Source organism: Elgaria multicarinata, chromosome 15 (assembly GCF_023053635.1).
Source record: "Elgaria multicarinata webbii isolate HBS135686 ecotype San Diego chromosome 15, rElgMul1.1.pri, whole genome shotgun sequence".
Taxonomy (NCBI): Eukaryota; Metazoa; Chordata; class Lepidosauria; order Squamata; family Anguidae; genus Elgaria; species Elgaria multicarinata.
The window spans coordinates 9,045,266-9,067,236 of record NC_086185.1 but is presented as its reverse complement, the minus strand read 5'-3'; the positions used below and the strand labels follow the sequence as shown (position 1 = coordinate 9,067,236).

Genomic DNA, 21,971 nt, shown 5'->3' with positions numbered 1-21,971 from the left:
ATCTTCTGCATGTGAAGCCTATGTGCAATTACCATGAGGTGCTTTTATATTTCTCTGAATACTTGTTGAAAATGGAATACCAAGATAAATATGCAGAGGAGAGAGAGAGAGAGAGAGAGAGAGAGAGAGAGAGAGAGAGAGAGAGAGAGATTACTCTATATTCACTGTTTTAAAAATTGCCAAAATGAAATTTCACCCAGCATTTTTTTTACAATGTTTATGATTTCTTCTCTTATTTTACCCTGTTATTTCCCCCACCCAATATTGATTAAAAAAGGAATCAAGGAGTTCTCTGAGACAGAGCATGATATCAATCATGCAATTTATTCTGACGTGAATTGTATCTTGGCATGGTAGAGGACAAGCTGATGCATTTGAAGGTGACTTTTCTCTCTCTCTCTCTCTCTCTCTCTCTCTGCATTCATAGCATAGAATGAACATTGTATATCACTGTATTACTTTGTGTACTGTAGGGATATATGAGGAATCCTCTCTGTGAGATTTCAGGCCTTGTAACATTCAGGAGAACATACATTCAGGAGAACAGGAAAAAAAGTGCCCCAAATGTGTGTGTTTGAAATGTAAGCAAACAGAAATGCATGTATTTCAAAAATGCATGCAGACCAGCTTTACTCACTGGGTGGCTGAGTACAAAAGCATTCAGCATTTAAAAAATGCAAACACACAAAATTCTAAAATAGATACACCCAAAATGAACAGATCTTTTTCATTAAAAACAAGTCAAAACAAAACACAACCTACATCCACATTGAAGTGGAACAGAACAGGCTTGGAGGTGGGGAAAAACAGCACAACCATGGAATCAGGTTCATCAGATCCACCCATTCCTAACTTACTGTCAAGAGTATCTGATCAGAGTTATGATAAACATATTTGTATATACTTATGCATGTATTTTTTTATTTATTTGAGGTTTATAATCTGCTTTTCCATATGTTCACATTACAGGTGTGATAAGTCATTAAAACAATGCAATTAAAATAACAGTACTATAATCAACAGAACAATGCTAAAAGATCTCAATAAAACAATAGAGGGCAAGATAAAAAATTAACTGGAAATGCTTATTTAAGGAAGAAGGAGGAGGAGGAGGAGGAAAAGAAGAAGAAGAAGAGGAAGAAGAAGAGGAAGAGGAAGAAGAAGAAGAAGAAGAGGAAGAAGAAGAAGAAGAAGAAGAAGAAGAAGAAGAAGAAGAAGAAGAAGAAGAAGAAGAAGAAGCTTAACAGCCTATTCACATATGCAATTGCTGCTTGTTTACTGATCAAATGGGAGAATTGTGCAAATCTCCACAAACTGTGCAAATCCCGTTAAAGTTTGCAAATTTCCTCCATAGACTAAAGTGGGGTTGATTCAGTCTACTGAGGAAATTTGTATAAATTAAGATATTTGTGTGAATCCACCTGGGATGAACATGAACACATATTGACAATTTGCAAAAACATTTTTGATGGACACATGCTAATACTAGAGTCTGTAGCTTCGAACAGGGCATGCTTGCATGTTTTGTGGGTAAAAAATGAAATTCTTATACACCCCTTATCAATCTGTCCAAATTTTGCAAAGTGATATATTAACACCAGCTTGGTTAAGTGCAATCAAGCAGGATAGTGTAGAGCCTGTTCAAAGCAAACAGGTTTTCAAAGCAAACATCCACTTTTTCTATACCATGCACAATTTTGTACACCTTTAGCATGTATTCCCTTACATTTTCCCCATAAGCTAAATGTTCCCTGCCATTGTAAAAAATGCAGAAAAGATCAAATAAACTGATCAATGAAAGGGGAGTTGTTCTACACCCTTGATACTTTTATTTGCCCTTTTCTGCTTTTTTTCTTCTTCTGTATCCTTTTTTTTTTTATGCAGGTATAAGAACTGTTCAAAATCTTCTAAGTGTGGTCTTACAATAGACTTGTACAAGGACAGTATGATATTGGTTGGTTTATTTTCAATTCCTTTCCAAAATTAGGCCTAACCTAGAATTTGCCTTTTTCACATTAGGTTGAAACTGACTAGTACACATTCGCATGCACATAAATACACACATCCCTAAATATGGAAATAGGGACAGATTTGTTCCTTAACACCTGCATTTGGAAGGAGTTCCATTAACATGTCAACAACAAAGCCCCAACTATAATAATCATATATCCTTAATAAACAAAACCCAGTCATCCTGATTGTGCAACAGATCCTACAATCTTGTCCAAGAGGCAAAGAATTATTAGAGAACCTCCCTAGTTCTCTGTTAACCATTTTCAGAAAACTGCCAGGAGCAATTTCCCTCCAATTTACAGAGCTTTGGATCCAACCTTGTATGGATAAAGACATTTTACGCTGCTTTCAAAGTAATTCAAAAAAGGTTAAATCAAGCCATAATTGTACATTCATTTTAGTCACAAGTTTTAGAGGGGCAAAATGCACACAAGTCTAAAATGATTCCACATTGCCAATATTTGGGTCTTAGAAGGGAAATAACCATTTTAGCTGTATTTGTTTTTCTTACCTCCTTCTCCCTCGCATGATGGTAAATTACCGACAACATTTATCTTCATAATTTATTCCTTAAATTGCTGTGTCTTAAGTGGCAACTTTTTCAGAGGTAATTATGCAGTCGGCTTAATACTGATATTTCTGAAATATGAATTTAACTGGTTTGTCCCACTGTGTTTCAGATTTGCTAATGTTCACTACTGTGTAGTAATTGAATTACAGAACATTAGCAGCATGATTACTGTGATCATAAACTACTATCAAATGCAGTCAAGCCCCAAACATAGTTATTTAAAAGTCATCTTATCCTTCACATACTTCATTGTTACTTGAACTCCTTCAGCTAACAGTCTGATCATAAGATTATATCCACACTAGTGCTTCGATCTTCACCCTCCTCCCCCTTTTCATTCTCTCCTGGTACCTTGGTTGATCTCATTGTATTTGGATTCCACACATACAAAGACCAGGAGATGAATCCTAAACCTTTGGGAAATGCAAAGGTTGTGGCCACCCAGTGGCATAGCATGGGGGAGGCCTCAGGGGCAGTTGCCCTGGGTGCAAAATTTTTAGGGGCACAAAAAAAATTTTTAAAAAAAGAGGAAGTAGTAATAATAAATTTAAAAAAATAAAATCTGTGTAGATCCAACTGTGTAGACGGGGCAAATAAACGTTGCCACGTAACATTTTCAATGTAGATTTCAATACTGTTATTGAAAATTTTTCACATATTAAAACCAGGCGATTTTAAATAAATGTAGGTACCGGTATACTAGTATTAAATTAATTTTACTTTAAATAGATCAGTATTTTCTTAAAATATAATACATGTTCTTGGGTGGGGGTAAGGGGTTCAATACTGGACTGGTGGAAGGGACTCAGGGAGTGCTAGAGGTCCACGGATTAGGGGTGCAATACTTGCCTTGCCCCGGGCGCCGGCAACCCACGCTTTGCCACTGTGGCCTCCTAGTGGTTCAGAAACACTGCTCAATGAAGTTCTAGAGCTGATTTTAGAGTTTTTCTTTTTCTAGCTTCCCCCTAAACTGGTGGAGAATTCCAGCTCCCCTGCCTTGAGAACATCCAGCAACCCACCTCTTCTCCAGACCCACACACACACACTTTGGGCTCATCTACACCAAGAAGGATATTCCACTATGAAATCAGTATGGAAGTGGTATATAAAAGGCAGGAGTCACACTACTGCTTTATAGTAGGGATGTGCTCCGCTCCGATTAGGAGCGTAGAAGCAGTAGCGGATTGGCCTGCTCCGCCTTACCCAGAGGCGGAGTAGGAGCGGACCGTGGACCCCCTAGAAGCAAGGCGAAGAGAAGCGACCATTTTTCGGAGCTCCGAGTTCAGGCGGAGCGCTCCGGTCGCCATCTTGAAAACATTTCGCCATAGGATTGCATTGCGGCAAATAATCGTGCATAACTACGTTGTTTTTGAAGCTATCGCTCTGGAAATTCTTGTGCTCGGAGAGTCGTGGATGGGGGTCATTTTGAGACCACTCTCACCTCTCTGCGTTGTCCGTGTCGCGTGCTATATTTTTTTGAAAATCGGGTCAACCGCGCGGCTCAAACTGCGTTTCGGCTTTTCGCCCATAGGATTGCATTGAGGGAAAGAATCGGGGATAACTGGGGGGGGTTAAGCTATCGTTCTGAAAATTCTTGTGCACAGAGAGTCGTGGATGGGGGTCATTTTGAGACTACTCTCAACTTTCTGCGTGCTGTGGTTCACGTGCAATGTTTTTGTGAAAATCGGGTCAACCGCACGACTCAAACTGCGTTTTCGGCTTTTCGCCCATAGGATTGCATTGAGGGAAAGAATCGGGGATAACTGGGGGGGGGGTTAAGCTATCGTTCTGAAAATTCTTGTGCACAGAGAGTCGTGGATGGGGGTCATTTTGAGACCACTCTCAACTTTCTGCATCGTACGGGTCGTGGGCTAGAAGTTTTTAAAAAATCGGCGGGAAAAATACCTTTTTCAAAGGGCTGAGGGGCAGAGTCAGCTCCCGGTCATGATGATCCCAAAGTTGGAGGAGGGCATAGGCAAAACAGGTAACTTGGGATTCTGGGAAACTTCTCTTTCTTCATCTGAACGGGCTTTTCCCCGTGTTTTTTAACACAGTAGCCCCACCAAATGCACAAACACAACCTGAAATCATATACTAAGCCAAGAATAAGAGATAGAAACACAGCACTGCTCCCCACCCTAACCTTGGTGAACAACTGAATCGATGTGGTGCAAGGGGATGAGCTCCCCTAGGGCATCTCATCGTGGACGTGCCCCCACCCTCTCCTGCACTGGAAGGCCATAGAGCCTTCCAAAGAGAGTAAAACGGTGGAGCAATGCCTATCATGAGTTGAAGTGAATGGTCACTTTTCAGTGGTGGAGCAATGCCTGTTCTGAGTCGAAGTGAGCGTTTTACTTCTTCTCGGAGCTGTTGGTGGTTGTCAGTGTCTTGAACTGGCAGCTACTTCCCCCTCCCCCGGGCACGTCCCCCTATTGCTGGTAAAAGACAGATATAGCCTTTTTAAAAAAATTCTTCTTGCTGTTTATTGAGCAACACTGCTGCTTTTAATTCCACCCCTCCTTTGTTTATTGATTGATTTATTCCATTTTATATGCATTACTGGCTTATCCTTGGCTCACTTCCTTATGCCCCCAGAAATGCCAGCTGCATGCCTGCCTGCCTTCCCTCCCTCCTCCCCTGCCCACCTCGCAGGGATGTTGTGTGTGGGGTGCCCGATTTTCAAAAATTCGCCAAAAATCAGGGGATGATGGGATTGCTTTGAAACTTGGCATGCGTGTGTATATCCCCATGAGGTGTCATGGTGCCAAACATGAGGTTTCTAACTTGAACAGAAAAAAAGTTGTATAATTTTTTAGCTTTCAATGCAAGCCTATGGGGGGGGGAAACGGAGCTCCGGATCCGGATCCGGAGCTCCGGGCGGAGCGGAGCGGAAGTGGGCGGAGCGGGGGCGGGGCGGAGCGGCCCGATCCGGAAAATGGCGGATCTGCAAGTGAAGCGGAGCGGGGGGTCCGTGCACACCCCTACTTTATAGTGGTACTGAAGTGCTCTGCAGGATCTACACTATTGCTTTACAGTGGTACTAAAGTACACTAACAACTGTTGTGGCCCATGACACATCTACACCAAGCAGGATACAACACCGTGAAAGTGGTATGAAAGTGGTATATGGTATGTGTCTTGGGCCCCAACAGTTGTCAGTGCACTTCCATGCCTTTTATATAACGCTTTCATAGTGGAATATCCTGCTTGTTGTAGATGAGCCCTTTGTATCTACTCAACTATTTGTGGGTGAAACTTTTAATCTGGATCCATTCCAATCTGGCTTCAGGCTCAGTTTCGGGACAGAATAGGCCTTGGTCGTCCTGGTGGATGTCCTTCTTTGAGAGGGGGGTGGGGGAGAGAGAATGTGACCCTGTTACTTCTTCTTAATCTCTTAACAACTTTTCATACCCCCATGGTGTCTTCTTGAACCATTCTGTGAGTTGCGAGTCTGAGACACTGTTTTACAGGAGTTCAGCTCTTACTAATGGGCAGTTCCAGACAATAACCTCGGGTAACTGTGCCTTGGTAGTTGAACTGTGGGGTGCCACAGGGCACTTGCATGTCCCCAATGTTATTTCATATCTATATGAACCTGCTTAGATGGGTCATTAGGAGATTTGGGGCAAGCTGTCACCACTATGCTTATGAGACCTCAGATCTATTTCTCTGTAACATCTGAATAAGACATCTCTACACATGCTGCTCCATTTATGCCTGCCTTGTTGTGTAAATGGCTGCTTTGCAGCTGCCATTTACACAACAAGACCTTACTGGAAATGACCCAGCGGCCATTTTGCACAACATGGCAGTTCGACAAAGGGCATGCTGGACTCCCAGACCCACTTGGAAACTCACAACATCCCTACATTTTTAACTTCTTTAATGGTTTAATTTGTTTTTAGCTGTATATTTATTGTTTTATATCGTATAATTTTTTCTGTACGCCGCCCTGAGATCCTAGCGATATAGGGCGAGATACAGATGTTTTCAATAAATACTACTGAACTCATGTTAGATTACTGTAATTTGTTCTATGTGGGGCTGCCCTTGTACTTGGCTAAGAAACTGCAGCTAGTGCAGAATGCAGCAGCTAGAAAGCTCAGTGGGGCAACCAGCTATGGCCATATAAGACTGCAATGGATGCCTTTTAGCTACTAAGACATGTTTAAGGTTAGGCTGTTGACACATGAAGTCCTAAAGAACTCGGGACCAGGATACAGAGCAGACCACCTCCTCTTATATTTACCACCCAACCATTTAGGTCTTCAGAGGAAGTCATGGTGGCCATTCTGAGACCAACAGAATGTGACCCTTAGAATACCTTGAAGGTGGGCCTTCTCAGTGGTGGCACCCACCTTCTGGAGAACCCTCCCCCATGCGATTTCAGAGGCAGAAAATGTGCTACATTTCAAACACCTCCTGAAAAACGTACTTCTTCACTGTTTGCTTCTCTATCTTGTAAATAACTGCTGTTGACCATACACTGCTCCATCTTATTGCTTTTGCGTATTGTTTTGTAATGACGTAGTTTTTTTTTTAAAAAAAATGGTTTTGAACAGTGTTGCTTTCAATATATTTTAAATATATTTCTGTTGTGGCTTTGATTGAAATAGCTTTTAAGATTAGGCAGTTTATAAATGTTAGAAAGAAAGAAAGAAATATTCACTCTGGTTATGGGCCGCCTTCCCAACTTCCTCTTTATTTGGCTTCATTTTTCTTTGGATTCACTATAAACTTTGCATCGGACTTCCTCTATAGCTACATCAATTTCCCTTGGTGTGCTGAGTTACTCCTTACAACCCACCCACTCCCACCTTCTGGGTGGGTCTTCTATACTGTCAGCTCTCTCCCTCTCTCATCTTTGCTCATTTGCCCTGGCTTTCCCCTTTGCTTGGAATTCTTTCACAATGATTATCCAGTATCCTTTCTTTGGTGTGTTTTTTTTAAAGCGTTACCATGAATGATCAGGTTTCAAACCCATTGTTCCCTTTGTCTCTCTACTTCCTACTCCTTTCTCCTCCTAACTCTTCACAGCTGAAGGCAGAATCTCCTTTTAACAGTATACCTTAGGGTGACCATATGAAAAGGAGGCCAGGGCTCTTGGATCTTTAACAGTTGTATCGAAGAAAGTATTTCAGCAGGTGTCATTTGTATGCATGCAGCACCTGGTGAAATCCCCTCTTCATCACAACAGTGAAAGCTGCAGGAGCGATCCTGGAGTGACCAGATACAAAAGAGGGCAGGGCTCCTACAGTTTTAACTGTTGTGATGAAGAGGGAATTTCACCAGGCAGTGCATGCCTACAAATGACACCTGCTGAAATTCCCTTTTCAATACAACTGTCAAAGACACAGGACCCCTGTCCTCCTTTTCATATGGTTACCCTTGTACCCTAGTATACATTGGCTAATGAGCTCAGGATATTAACAGTGCAATCTTTTTCATGCCTTCTCAAAACTAAGGCCGTAGCTAGACCTAAGGTTTATCCCAGGATCATTCCGGGTTTGTCCTTGCCTGAGCACTGGATGCCCTGTGTAGCACTTAGATGAACAGGTTTGACCCCAGGACAATCCTGGGATAAACCTTAGGTCTAGCTATGGCCTAAGACTCACTGCACTCAGTGGGGCTTACTTCTAGATACATCTGCATACAATTACAGCCTAAATAAATAGGGTAATGGAGAAACAGCAGCTCTACAATGTACATGTAACTAGCTAATTTTCTTTTTTACAGCACCATCAGGACTGGCAGCAAGAAAACGTGGTGGATTGAGGAGAGCAACAGTTCACGCTACCCCCTTTACTGTCACCATATTTTGGGGAGAAATGAACCACATGATCCCAGTGATTTAAGAACACTGACAGCATCTGATATTTTGAACCTCTTTGGGTAAATGGTAGCCGAGATGAGGAAGAAAAGAGGAAAATGAAGCAGCAGCAAGGCACCTCTCCACCGTGCCTGGGTCCAGCTCCAGCTGAGAGCCCCCCTCCCTCCTGCTGCCAACTGTCTCTGGAGAGGCCGCCAGTGAGGGAGGAAGCAACAGCCAGGCACCTCTCCACCGTGCCTGGGTCCAGCTCCAGCTGAGAGCCCCCTCCCTCCTGCCACCAACTGTCTCTGCAGAGGCCACCAGTGAGGGAGGAAGCAGCAGCCAGGCACCTCTCCACCGTGCCTGGGTCCAGCTCCAGCTGAGAGCCCCCTCCCTCCTGCTGTCAACTGTAACTGCTGAACTTTGCAACTAAGATTGTAGTGCCTGAATCTACTTTCCTTTCCCCCCTCCTCCTCCTCCCTCCCAATCCCCTTTCCTTTTGTGTCATGTCTTTTAGATTGTAAGCCTGTGGGCAGGGACTGTCAAGAAATACTTTTGTAAGCCGCCGTGAGAGCCTTTTTTGGCTGAATGGCAGCATAAAAATCCTTAAATAAATAAATAAAATAAATAAATAAACAAGCAGAGCTTCTTGAAGCAAGGGTGGGTATAACAGGCCAATGAACTTCTATCCCTTTCTATACCTGCCCTCAACCCCACACCCCTGTATTTAAGTACATTTGTTCTGCTTTTTGTACTCATCAGAGATTTGTTCTGGATGGACTGGAAAATCACTTGTGGTTTTTATTTATTTATTTATTTTAAACCAAACCTATCAAATTACCCACCGTTAATTAAATAACATGATTCTGTCCATTGAAGCTAATGCATTAAAGTATTTAATGTTTGTTTGGTAAACTGCTTTACTAAATGCTCCTTTGACTTTTATTGGTAATAAACATTAGCATTTATGGCCCATGAATGCAGCTGCACATCCAGCGTATGCTGTTGCTATTTACAGTTTCTTAATGAAATACTATTAGTGTGTTCCACATGGTGCAATTCTCCCCCACCCGCCCACCCCCCATGCACCATTCACGCAGGGCCTCCAGACAGCATCCACTGTGACCTGATTGCAGTCAGTGTTTGATGTGCAAATATTCTGATAACAAAGGGCTAAACATTCTAGGGATATCCATGACTGGGAAATCCATTTCTGTTTTGGGCTTGCATCTGTGATCTGAATTGTGGGGCTGTTTCCCCACGTTCAGGAACGTTTTGCACATTTTGGGATGGGTGGAGAGTTTCTGCAATTTACATGCATTTCTCAGCAACTTGCACACATTCCACAAACTCGGCTGCAATTTGTGGAATTTGTGAACATTTGGCCATAATTTCGCAAGTGGCCAAGACATTTGCCTAAATTGCAGAGAAATTGGTGCATATTTCAGAACCTTTCCCCGCACAATGTGCAGAATTCTGGAAGATGTGCAAAGTGTCTGGAGTCACTACACATTGAGTCAGGTGCGGCAGCAGGAAACGAAACAAAATCTGGCTGGCCAAACCTAGGAATCAGTAAACACCATCCTCCAAATGGATTTCTCTGACACCTCTAAAACATTCTCATAGTTGTTGTTGTTGTTGTTGTTATTATTATTATTGTTATTATTATTAAACAGGCTCTTTACCTTTAGCAGTTATTCAGAAGACATGGTCCTCTCCATGTTGGATGAGAACTGGATTTTGCTTAGGGTTTGAGAAGAAATGATGAAAAATTACACACACATCCATAACCAGGATGGAAAAATCTTGAGAATACAAAAGAGGAGGATATTATTATTATTATTATTATTATTATTATTATTATTATTATTATTATTATTATTATTATTTATATAGCACCAACAATGTACTTGGTGTTGTAAAGAATATGGAAATAAAACAGCAATACCCTGCCTAGAGGCTTACAGTCTAAAATCACATTAAAATATATGAGGGGGTGGAAGGGGTTACACAAAACAGAAATAAAGGAATAATCATAACAATGAGAACAGTAAATCAGGCTAAAATACCTGATTTACTGGAGGAGCACCAGCAGCAGCAATGGATATGTCTACACCAGGGGGAAGGAAGGTGTAGGATCTCATGACATGTTGATTGCAAGATCCTCCCCCTGGGAGGACGTCCAGGGAGGAAGGAGGATGTCATGCCCACCGTTATTATTTTTAAGAAGACAGGAGGTAGAGTGCATCTGCACTCCAGCAAAAAAGTAAGTTAAAAAAATAAACTGGGGAGCAGAGAAGAAGCCGGGATGGGCGGCCACACCACCTGCAGTCCTCAGGATCGTCCTGGGACCATGGGAAAAAGCACAAAAAAAAGGTAGGGCAATATCCTGGGGAAATGGAGGGATCATCCCTCCCTGCTCCCGGGATCCCCTGTGCGTCATGTGGACACACAGGGATGATTCTGGGACGATCCGGGGATATCACCTGGTGTAGCCATGCCCAATATGTTATTTAACTTTTGAAGCCAGGGTCTTCAACATGGTTCCCATGGACACCAATGCACCCAACTAGGTGCCCTGTTTCATTAAGATATTTAGAACTGTTATTCATTATTATTATTAACTCTCTTTTCTCACTCATGGCAGTTTTTCTAGATGGACATGACGGGCTTTGCCAAGTCATGCTGTCTTTTTCAGATTCAGGAGTTTCCTGACCATTATTATTCAACTTGGAAGTGGACATGCTGCAGGCAAAGGGCTACTCTACAACACTATCTTTAGTTGGGTTCAAAAGCATGTTCTTGTATTTTGAAAATCAGAACCCATCTCTGCCTTTTACTAAGGTTCTAGTGGAATTTCTTTTTCTTTTAGGCCTTAGCTAGACCTAAGTTTTATCCTGGGATCATACCGGGGTCGTCCCTGCCTGCTCCAGGGATATCCTGTGTGGCATTTACATGAACAGGGATGACCCCGGGACGATCCTTCATCTCACCAGTTGTGACTGGACATACCAAACATGGCAGCCATTTTTATGAATAGTTAACACCCTCCCATAGCCAGATCTACACCAAGCAGGATATACGCTTTGAAAACGGTTTTAAAACTGTATATGTAGTGTGTCCTGGGCCCCAACAGTGGTCACTCCTGTTTAGGGTGACCATATGAAAAGGAGGACAGGGCTCCTGTATCTTTAACAGCTGTATTGAAAAGGAAATTTCAGCAGGTGTCATTTGTATATATGGGTATCTGGGGAAATTTCCTCTTCATCACAGCAGTTAAAGCTGCAGGTGCCCTGCCCGCTTTTAAATCTGGTCACTCTAGTATAGCTCCTGCAGCTTTAACTGCTGTGATGAAGAGGGAAATTCAAATGGTTCTCCATATATACAAATGACACCTGCTGAAATTCCCTTTTCTATGCAACTGGTAAAGATATAGGAGCCCTGTCCTTCTTTTCATATAGTCACCCTACCCCTGTTATAAACCGTTTTAAAGCCGAAGTGTAGCTCCTGCCCTTGACAGCTATTTTGTGAGAACATTTACAACATTCTCAAAATGCCCAAAGTCCCTATCCAACCAACCAAACCCCAGAACCATTTTGAGGAATTACAGGCCATATTTAGCTTGCTTTATATTAAACCTCTCTCAAGTAAGAGTAGGAAAAAAACCCTCTGTAGTTGATACACAGATTTTTCTCCCATGCACCTTTTATGGCTCTGATTACTTTATGTTCCTTCTTGTTTCTGGATCTGTCATCTTTGATTGCTTGTTCCAGGCAGTGGAGTAACATTAATTGCCCATTCTGGCCTCTTAGGATGCTGATGTGTTAATTATAGTTCCCAAATTGGGCAAGAAGGAGAGCTCCCTAAATCCCCCTCCAGGGGTGCTTGTTCCAGTTTTATGGATTTTGACACTTGTTCCCCAGAGAGATTAACCTCACACATTGGCAAATTGTGTTGCTAAAGAGTCTTCAGTTACAAGTACATTCTTTGAAGAGAACAGGAATAACAGTACAAAATAATGCTGATTGAATGAAGGGGTCCTTTAAAAAAAAACTTAGTTATCGGTTTGCATTAAGAGTAAAGAACTGAACTAATTATTATTAATTATTATTATTAGCATATTTCTTCGATTCTAAGATGCCATCGATTGTAAGACACACACTAATTTCAGTACCACCAGCAGAAAAAAAGCTTTGATTCTAAGAAATCATAAACGCACCCGTGATTCTAAGACACACCCCATTTTTAGAGATGTTTATATGGGGGGGGGAAGTGCATCTTAGAATCGAAGAAATACGGTATTATTATTACTATGCAAAAACATCATATTAAAAAAGAAGATGTAAAGGAGGAAGCTAAAAGGCAGCTAAAAATGCTAATCCATTTTTAACCTCGCTACATAAATGACAGCAAAATTAAATGGAGACAGTCATGAATCACAGGAGGAGAGAAGCGGGTTAACTAATTAGCCTATTTTTGTTTCTGTCAGTATCCTCTTAAGCAATTTCCCTCAATTATCAGCATGCTATTTTCTCTTCACAAACTGTCCATTGCCTGAAGATGGACGAGGTATCCCGGGATACTTCCTGATGAATTCCTGGAGACCATGCCCCAGTGCCCCATGGTTAAATAATTATAGGAAGTTCATGGCTGGTATTGCCATGAACAAGAAAACAAGTTCAGCTATTAACAGAGGAAAGGAACAACTGTAACTGTTAAGGATAATACTTTTCATGTGATCGACCCCACCCATCCCTTTATAGAATATCTATGTTCTTAACCATGATGGCCTCTGACCGAGGCTGCCCAGCCATAATATTCATGGTTTGTTTTTCCTTTCCATTTTAGGAGAAGAATGTGGAATGCATTGTATCCATTGAAGAAAATGTGATGGAAGACTCCACTTCTGGGTGCTCCCACATGTGATAACTCCCACTACCAATAGAAAATTTACTGTTTTACTCTGTACAGCACCATGTACATTGATGGTGCTATATAAATAATAATAATAATAATAATAATAATAATAATAATAATAATAATAATAATAACATATCATCAGGGAGGAAGGTTCTCTCCCAGTTCCTTGGCTGCTGAACTAGCTTTGTGCAAATGGCAGCTGTAAATTTATTTATTTATTTATTGCATTTCTATAGCTGAAGCTCTCTGGGCAGTTTACAAAATTAAGACAATTCAAAGTGTAAAACAACAGTATAAAACCATAATATAAAATACAGTATAAAAGCTCAACCAAGATAAAAACAGCTGGGCCACTTGGTCAAAATAGACCATTTACACCTGTAATGTTGCGTAAATGGTCCCTTTAAGACTGTTATTTGCACAAAATCCCCTTTTACGAATAAAGTCGTGCCACCAGTTTTACAGAAAATGGCACCTCATCAAGAGGACAGGGGGCCATGCATTCACAGACCAGCCAGCAGCAAGGAGTGGTTTGGGGAACGGAACATGGCATGAGCAGAGGTCTGTCTGTCTGTCCGTCCATCCCTAATAACAGATGTGTCCATCCCCCATCTTGCTCCATCAAAGTATTACTGGAACAGGAAGTCCTCTTATACTCCATCCTGTCCAGGAGGATCCAATTACCAGCCTCAGTGGGTGGAGTCAGTCCAGGGCCTGATGGCACTTCTTGGAGAAGCTGCATCCTGCAGTTTGGTTGTTCACCACATGGGGCAGCTCTCTACACTTTTCATCACTTCCTGGCACAGCTCAGTTTCCAACCACTTCATTCTGTTGCTTGCCTGAACCAGTTCATATACAAACTGGACTGTTCATTCTGTATTCCATGCTACCTTACTTCTGCTGTGCCCTGTTTAATTCATAGCTGCTGTTTCATGGGACTATGAAATTCTGAGGAATTTTGTCTGTGTCAAAGATGCACATAGCTGGTAGAAAACTACTAAATAACTCATGAGTCTTTTGTGACAATAAAGTCCTCAAGCTTTTTAGGCCAATCAATTTTCAAGCTTTTTTAAGCCAATTATGCAAGAGATTATTAAATACCAAGTGAGCAATAACCCTTCAATAACCATACCAAGTAGTTTAATGATTATTATCTGCATATTGCAAATGGTGGCTGAAAGTGAGGGATATTACCTATTATCTGTTATCTCCAAAGGCTAATATAATGTTCCTAGCAAATACCTTACACTCATCTTCTGTAGTATAGAAGCATTTTATCTATGATGTGAGAATCCCACACCATAGTTGTGGCTATCTCAACACTCTTAGAGGATTAGCTTATCTGATTGGTGAAATATATCCCTATCAACAACCTCTGAAACACTCAATGTGCACAGAAGCAAGAGTATTTATTACAACTGATCTAGGCAGTCTTAGAGATGGGTGAACAAGTCGTTTGGTCCACATTTCCATGTGAACTTCCCAAGTTTGCACTGAATAAATTCTAAATATGAACTGGAACACAATTTGGCACCAAAATTTACACTTCTGAAGTTTGTGATGCAGTTCTGGGGTGGGGGTGGGGAGATGCATACTTTTTAGAAGTGTATATTTAAAAAATGCATACAAATATGTATATGCACATTTGCTCAACGTGCACAATATTATGTGTACATTTTGGGAGGAAATGTACACAAATGCAGATGAAAATATGTAATCCTGTGTTGAACTGGGGTGGAATTAATTTAGCATTGGGGAAAATGACAACCTGAACAAAAATGAGTTTGATAGATTTGCCCATCAGTAGGCTGCATTGACTACAGAACCTACATTCTAATAAAGATGTCTTCTGTCACTACTTGTCCACTCACCCTCCAGTAGCACCTTGCATCTTATGGCAGAACAAACAAGTAAGTTAGTCCTGATTGCTTTTATTATTATTATTCTCACTGGCACTCCATTTTCATTTTATTTTCAGATTTATTTTCAGATGTTATTGTTTATTATTTTCTGTTTTAAAATGTTTGTATGATACCTTTATTGATAGGCATCAATAAACTCAGATGATGATGATGATGATGATGATGATGATGATGCAACTGCAAGCAAACACTTGCGGATGGAAGGTGACATAATGAGACAAGACAAGAAGTTGGATTTAAAATAGGGCCACATTTATTTATGAATACCTGCAAAGGAAGATGGAGGCCTAGGCAGGCGTCCTCTCTTGGCCAACGTCTTGGCCATAATTGGGATCAGGCGATCCATTCATATCCTGACCAGTGACGTGTGTCTATCGCCACCTGTCAGGATTCCCCTTTTGGGGTAGGTATGCCTTCCAATGTCACTCCCCCTCAGGTTGCAAAACTCTGAGTGAGTAAGGTTGGCCTAAGAGGTAACCCTTATCCCATTATCTGGTGCTGCAGGACTCCCAGCTGAGGGCCTCAGGTGTTACCAATCACCACAACCGTGACTAAGAATGCTCACCAACCTTATCCTTGCTCGATGATGATGATGATGATGCAACTGCAAGCAAACACTACCAAGAAGAGGGAGAATAATGAATTATAAGAACTGGGAGCAATTTGCTTCTCTTTGCCAGAAAAAGTGAGGTGCTACCAGGAGGTGGGTGGAAAAAATGGTGGCTTACAAAGCAAGGGGAAGGCAGGAAAAGAGATTTTCAGATACATTGCTCATAGCACTAATAGGACCAAGAGTCACTACATGTACCTGGAGGCTTTTCTACATATGGGGGTCTCATTCAGAAACTACAGTGTGAGCAGAATCTGGACCATCTCATCTAATGCCAGAGACTTCTGAGGACTGAAGGCTCTGGCTGTTCCTCTGAAGATGACTCCAGTGACTGTGTGACGCCTGGGACCATGATGGCATTCATGTCCTAAATGATGGAGATAGATTAAGAACTTAAAAAACTAAGGACATAAGAAGGACCATAATGGATCAGACCAAGAATCCATTTAGTCCAGGATTCTATTCACACAGTGGCCAACCAGCTGTTGACTGGGAACCCACAAGCAGGATATGAGTGCAACAACACCCTCCCACCCATGTTCCCCGGCAACTGCTTTACTAAGGCTTACTGCCATGTGCTACTGGATGTCACTTGATCTTGAAGTATGTGTGTAATGTTTATTGTTTTATACTGTTTGTATGATTTTTTTCTGTACACTGCCCTGAGATCCTGATGATATAGGGCGGGATACAAATCTTTTTAATAAATAAATTAAATGTCTCAACACTCTGTTGTTAAGGTATAATGTTGAGGTATGATATTAATCATACCTTACTGATCATTTGATCTCATATGCTGAACACACATGCACTTTTCACAATGGCACATGCAAGAGCATCCCATTGGATTCCACGTGGGAAAACATGGTTGTCCAGGGCCCAAAAATACAGTTGAGCATTTGGGGCTTCCTATTGTTATTATGAGCTACCCACATTTTACTCAAAATAGCTACTCTGTTTTTGGAGTCATCTTGATATGCCTTGAATAAAATATGGTTGAACAGGTGCCTCTTCCACACGCTGCTGCCAACTGATTAGAGGGTGAGTTGCAGAAAATTATGTGAAGCTGCCAAGCAAATTTTGTGTCTCATGGACCAGAATGACTGCCAATGTACTTGGCAAATCTTGAAAGTGTTCCTTCTTGTTCCCACATCCTCCAAGACTTTCTTTCCACCCTTCAAAGTGTAAAATCTCACTCTCAGACTGCATAATGGATATTCTATATGTGCTGTCAAGTCAAGGATACACCATTTGTGTATATAATGATAGCTATATATACAGTAGTGATTCAATTAAACAAAATCCATAACTGGGCTCACCTTCCATTACACTTTTGACTTGAGTCGAATGCAAGGCAGCCTTGACTTTCTTATCTATTCAGGTCAGGCAGTGTTAACCCTACGTACTCCAATTTCAGTGCTCCCTCAGGAGAAAGCTGTGCAGTCTTAATGAATGCAGAAACTTGCTTTATGCTTTCTCATAGCCAAGAGAGTTTTGTTTTAGCTTGGCTAATATCCAGACGCAGGCAGTCCAGAAACACAGGATGACTGCGAATGAATTAATGAAACATGGAATGAGAGAGAAAGAGAGAGAGAGAGAGAGAGAGAGAGACCATTTCTACACCAGCCCAGTGTAAAGGAAGGGAGGGGGGAGAATCTCACAATATCCTGATCACGAGATCCTCCCCTTAGACCACATGTGGATGCAACATCCCAGGAGGAAGGAGGCTGTTGTGCCCACCATTTTTTTTAAAAAAAGGAGATATGCACAAGTGTGCTCCAACAGAACGTAAGTATATATATTTTTTTAAAAGTCCCGACCTCTCTCCCCCCACCCTGATTCCTCCTGTCCCACCTCCTTCCCTCTACTGATCCCTGCTACTTGCGGTGAGGAGGGAAGAAGACGGGACGGGTGGCCACACCTCCTGCAGTCTCGGGATAATCCTGAGACTGTGGGGGAAATTGGGATTTCCCAGGGACTACTTATCCCTGGGAAAACCCATTCTATTCCCTCTCCCCTCCCAGGAGTCCCTGTGCATCATTTAAATGCACAGGGACTCAGTCTTGACAAGTCCAGATTTTTGGGCTGGAAATGGGCAGAGAGACAGGGTTTTTTTCTGACATCGGACAGGCAATCATTACTTAAAGGGAGGGGGAAATGGTTTATTCCCTTCTCTTCTTGCAACAAGTTTTGAATGGGAGTGGCATTCCAATGAACTTGAGAATGCTGTTTTAGAGGTCAACCACTTTGCAACTAAATCGTTACAAAGAGCCCGATATATTTAGTCTGGCATAGACTAAAGCGGGGCTGATTAAGACTGCAGGGGAAATTGTGCAAATTTGGAAGATTGTACAAAATCGAACTGGGAAAGCTGTGCCATTTGAATGAGTGCTGGCAATCTGTGAACATGTTCAGTGGACACATGCATGCACTTCCAATTGCATTCGGGGCTTCGAAAAGGGTGTACTCACATGTTTTTGAGCAAAAATGAAATTCTCATGCATCCCTACATGAGATGCAATTGTAACATCCTTGAAAGATAGCCCAATGGTACAGGCTGTTCAACAGTGAGACAGAGTGCTTTGGAAGGTGGTGGACTTCCCTTCATCAGACTCTCATTCATTTTAAGGCAGTGGATTCTCCTTCATTAGACTTGGCTTCATTGGAAGGTGGTTGACTCACTCTCTTTCATTGGGAGACTTTAAGCAGGAGCTGGTTGGCTACATATCAGGTCTGCTGTAGCAAGAGACTTCTTAAATCAGAAGGGGAGTAGTGATCCAGATGACCTTTAAGATATCTCCCAGCTCTATGATCCTAAGACTTATCCTAAGCACACGTCACACCCACCCACCCCCATTTTCATGTTTGTGCTTGAAATCCATCAGCATTCCTGTCCCTATGAAAAATTCTATTTTGAATCTATTGTTAGCGAAAGTGCTGTGCCTGATTGAAAATTCATTGCTTCATATCACAGTGAACTGGAGAGTCATCCTCTTCAACATGGTCAGATGGTGCCAATGTTGTTTCCTATGCAGAATTCTACAGGCCTCCACAAGCATTCAGCCCAGATGCTGCAGGCCACAGGAAAGGTACTTCACCATGTACTTTAGCCTGGTGGCTCTGTGCTCTGTGGAAAGTTACTAGTGCCTAGGCAAGCCTATTCACAGTGCCATCTGTTCAGCAATATAATGCTGGCAGGCTGAGAAGTGTTCTCGGAGGCTGTTCCCAGATGTACAGCTCCCATCGTGCATGGACCTGATGAGCCTGGATCCACCTGCAGGTAAAATAAATGAGATGTTTCAACTTGAACACAAAGCCAACACGCCCAAAGCAGCAGCTAAACAATGCTTCATTATCATTACCAACTCATGTTTCAGAGATGAGGGAAACACGGAGTTGCGATGTCTCCTGCAAATAGTTCACCATATATCACTTTCATACCACTATGTGGTTCCACCTAGACCCATCCTCCGATTGGAGTCCACCAGTGGAAGAGCCTTCAGCGTGGTGTCCCCCCTCCTTTGGAATTCCCTGCCTCTAGAAGTCAACTTTGTATTCCTGTAGTCACCTCCTGAAAACGTCATTATTCCAGGAAGCCATTCCTTAATGACCAGCCACGGTTTCACTGTACATTTTGCTTCTTTTAAAATCTATTTTAAAGTGTTGTATTCTGTTTTTATTTTATTTCATCTTGTATACCGCTCCGAAATTTTCAATATTGTAAATAAATAAATAAATAAATATCCTGCTTGGTGTGGCTCCTGCCTTTTATATACCGCTTTCGTAATGCTTTTATATTGCAATATCTTGCTTAGGCCATACATTCATATGTGCTTCACGTTTCAGAAATGCAGAGTGTCTGTCTCCAAAAATAGCGTCTTTTCTTTGTAAAACCTTATGATGGAGAGTATGGTTGAATTACTGTGTGTTGTGGGAGGGATTGTAAATCTCAACCCGAGTTTGGTCCCCAAGTCAAAGCAAACAGCCTCTACTTTGAGCTGAGCTGAATCAGGCTGTTTTCTGAGTTAGCCCTCATGGTCACTTTCCATCTTTCCTCTTTTTTTGTCACTGGCCTTAACTAGACCTACCTGTTATCCCATGATGGAGGAGGAAAGATCTCGCATTGTGTTTAACGCGAGATCCCTCCTCTGTTCATACGTGTTGCGTGATGACCTCAGAAGGAGAGATATCGTGCCCACCATTTTTTATATATTAAAGGGCCAGCAGCACAAAAACACCCATGCGCAAAAGGTAAGTCCTTTTTTTAAATTTAAATTACTTTCCCCACTCCCCACACACTACCCCCGATGGGCACAACGGCTCCCGACTCCTCCCGGCTCAGCCCAGGACTTCTTTTTTTTAATATTTTTATTTTCTACAATACTTAAACATACACCATTACAATTAAAGAAACAACATACTACATAAATGTTGGATAACATTAATATCATACCTATATAACATAATCAAACTTAACATATAAGTGCACCCCCCACCTCGGGATCTCATTCCTGATTCCAAAATCTCATACTTTCTTCTGCTGGTGGTTTCCCACTTCCCTTAGAAAACACAAATATTAGGAACTGTTTCCAAATTCCTTCAAAATCATTTGTTTTAGCTATACCTCTTCTCAGTTTAATATTACAAGTCAATTTATCATTAATAGCTATATCCCATACTTCTTTATACCATTCTTCAATACAATAATCCCCTTGAATCTTCCAGTTCCTAGATACAATCAATCTTGCTGCAATCAGCAAATTCGTTATCAATTCCTTAATTTCTTTTTTACATTTTAAATCATCAAATAGTGACAGTAATGCAACTTTTGGTGTTCGTTCTATCTTCATTCCCACAATTTCTTCAATCTCCAAAATTGCCCAGGACTGCAGAAAAACCAGGGCCAAAGGGGTAGCCTGTATCCTGGGGCAAGAGAAGGATGATCCCTCCCTGATCCTGGGATCCCCTGTGCATCATGTGAACACACACAGACGATCCCGGGGATCACCCCAAAATATAGCCCTGTCTAGCTATGGCCACAGAATCTGTAAGCCTAATAAGGTTTTGAGACACTCTTTAAAAAATAAAAGCCCTCTTGAAGAAAATCCATGTGACTTGCTTAAGTAAACAGGCACAGCAAAGTTCAGTCTGCACATCTTTAAAAGTACTCCAATTCATCCAAGCTGCCTGCTATTTTCTCATTATTACCGGTTTCCTGAACTATCCAGTCCTCAAGCTTTTCAACTTCATAATTTATTGAACCTGATTAAGTGGAAAATTTCAATCCTTTCCATTTTTACTCATTCGTTATTTGAGTGCTCAAGTAAAATCTACTGCGGTAATCATGAGGAATATGACATCGGTAGTCTATGCTGAATTGCCAACTGAAGGACAAGCTAACACCTGATATGCAGCTAGACAATATATGAACAAGGGAAGAAAAAAGGCTGCAGAATTACCAAAATGCTGGATTTACACAAGATACTGGGGACATGCAATGGTAGGGTGACCATATGAAAAGGAGTACAGGGCTCCTGTATCTTTAACAGTTGTATTGAAAAGGAAATTTCAGCAGGTGTCATTTGTATAAATGGGGAATCTGGTGAAATTTCCTCTTCATCACAACAGTTAAAGCTACAGGTACCCTGCCCTCTTTTAAATCTGGCCACTCTAGTATAGCTCCTGCAGCTTTAACTGCAGTGATGAAGAGGGAATTTCACCAGGTTCTCTTATATACAAATGACACCAGCTGAATTTCCCTTTTTTATGCAACTGTTAAAGATACAGGAGCCCTGTCCTCCTTTTCATATGGTCACCCTAGGAATGGGCAAGGAATTCATTCGTTTATTTATTTTTATTTTAATATCACAACAGTTAAAGCTACAGGTGCCCTGCCCTCTTTTAAATCTGGCCACTCTAGTATAGCTCCTGCAGCTTTAACTGCAGTGATGAAGAGGGAATTTCACCAGGTTCTCCATATATACAAATGACACCAGCTGAATTTCCCTTTTTTATGCAACTGTTAAAGATACAGGAGCCCTGTCCTCCTTTTCATATGGTCACCCTAGGAATGGGCAAGGAATTCATTCATTTATTTATATTTATTTTATTACATTTATATACTGC

General features: G+C 41.6%; 1 long non-coding RNA gene across 1 annotated transcript; it reads left to right on the top strand.

Moving 5' to 3' along the window:
• The first annotated feature begins 140 nt into the window (after nucleotides 1–140).
• On the top strand, nucleotides 141–9,372 carry LOC134409122 (uncharacterized). The gene is made up of 2 exons (XR_010026159.1): nucleotides 141–380; nucleotides 8,321–9,372. It is a non-coding gene; the product is annotated as an uncharacterized LOC134409122 (long non-coding RNA).
• The last annotated feature ends 12,599 nt before the right edge of the window (nucleotides 9,373–21,971 follow it).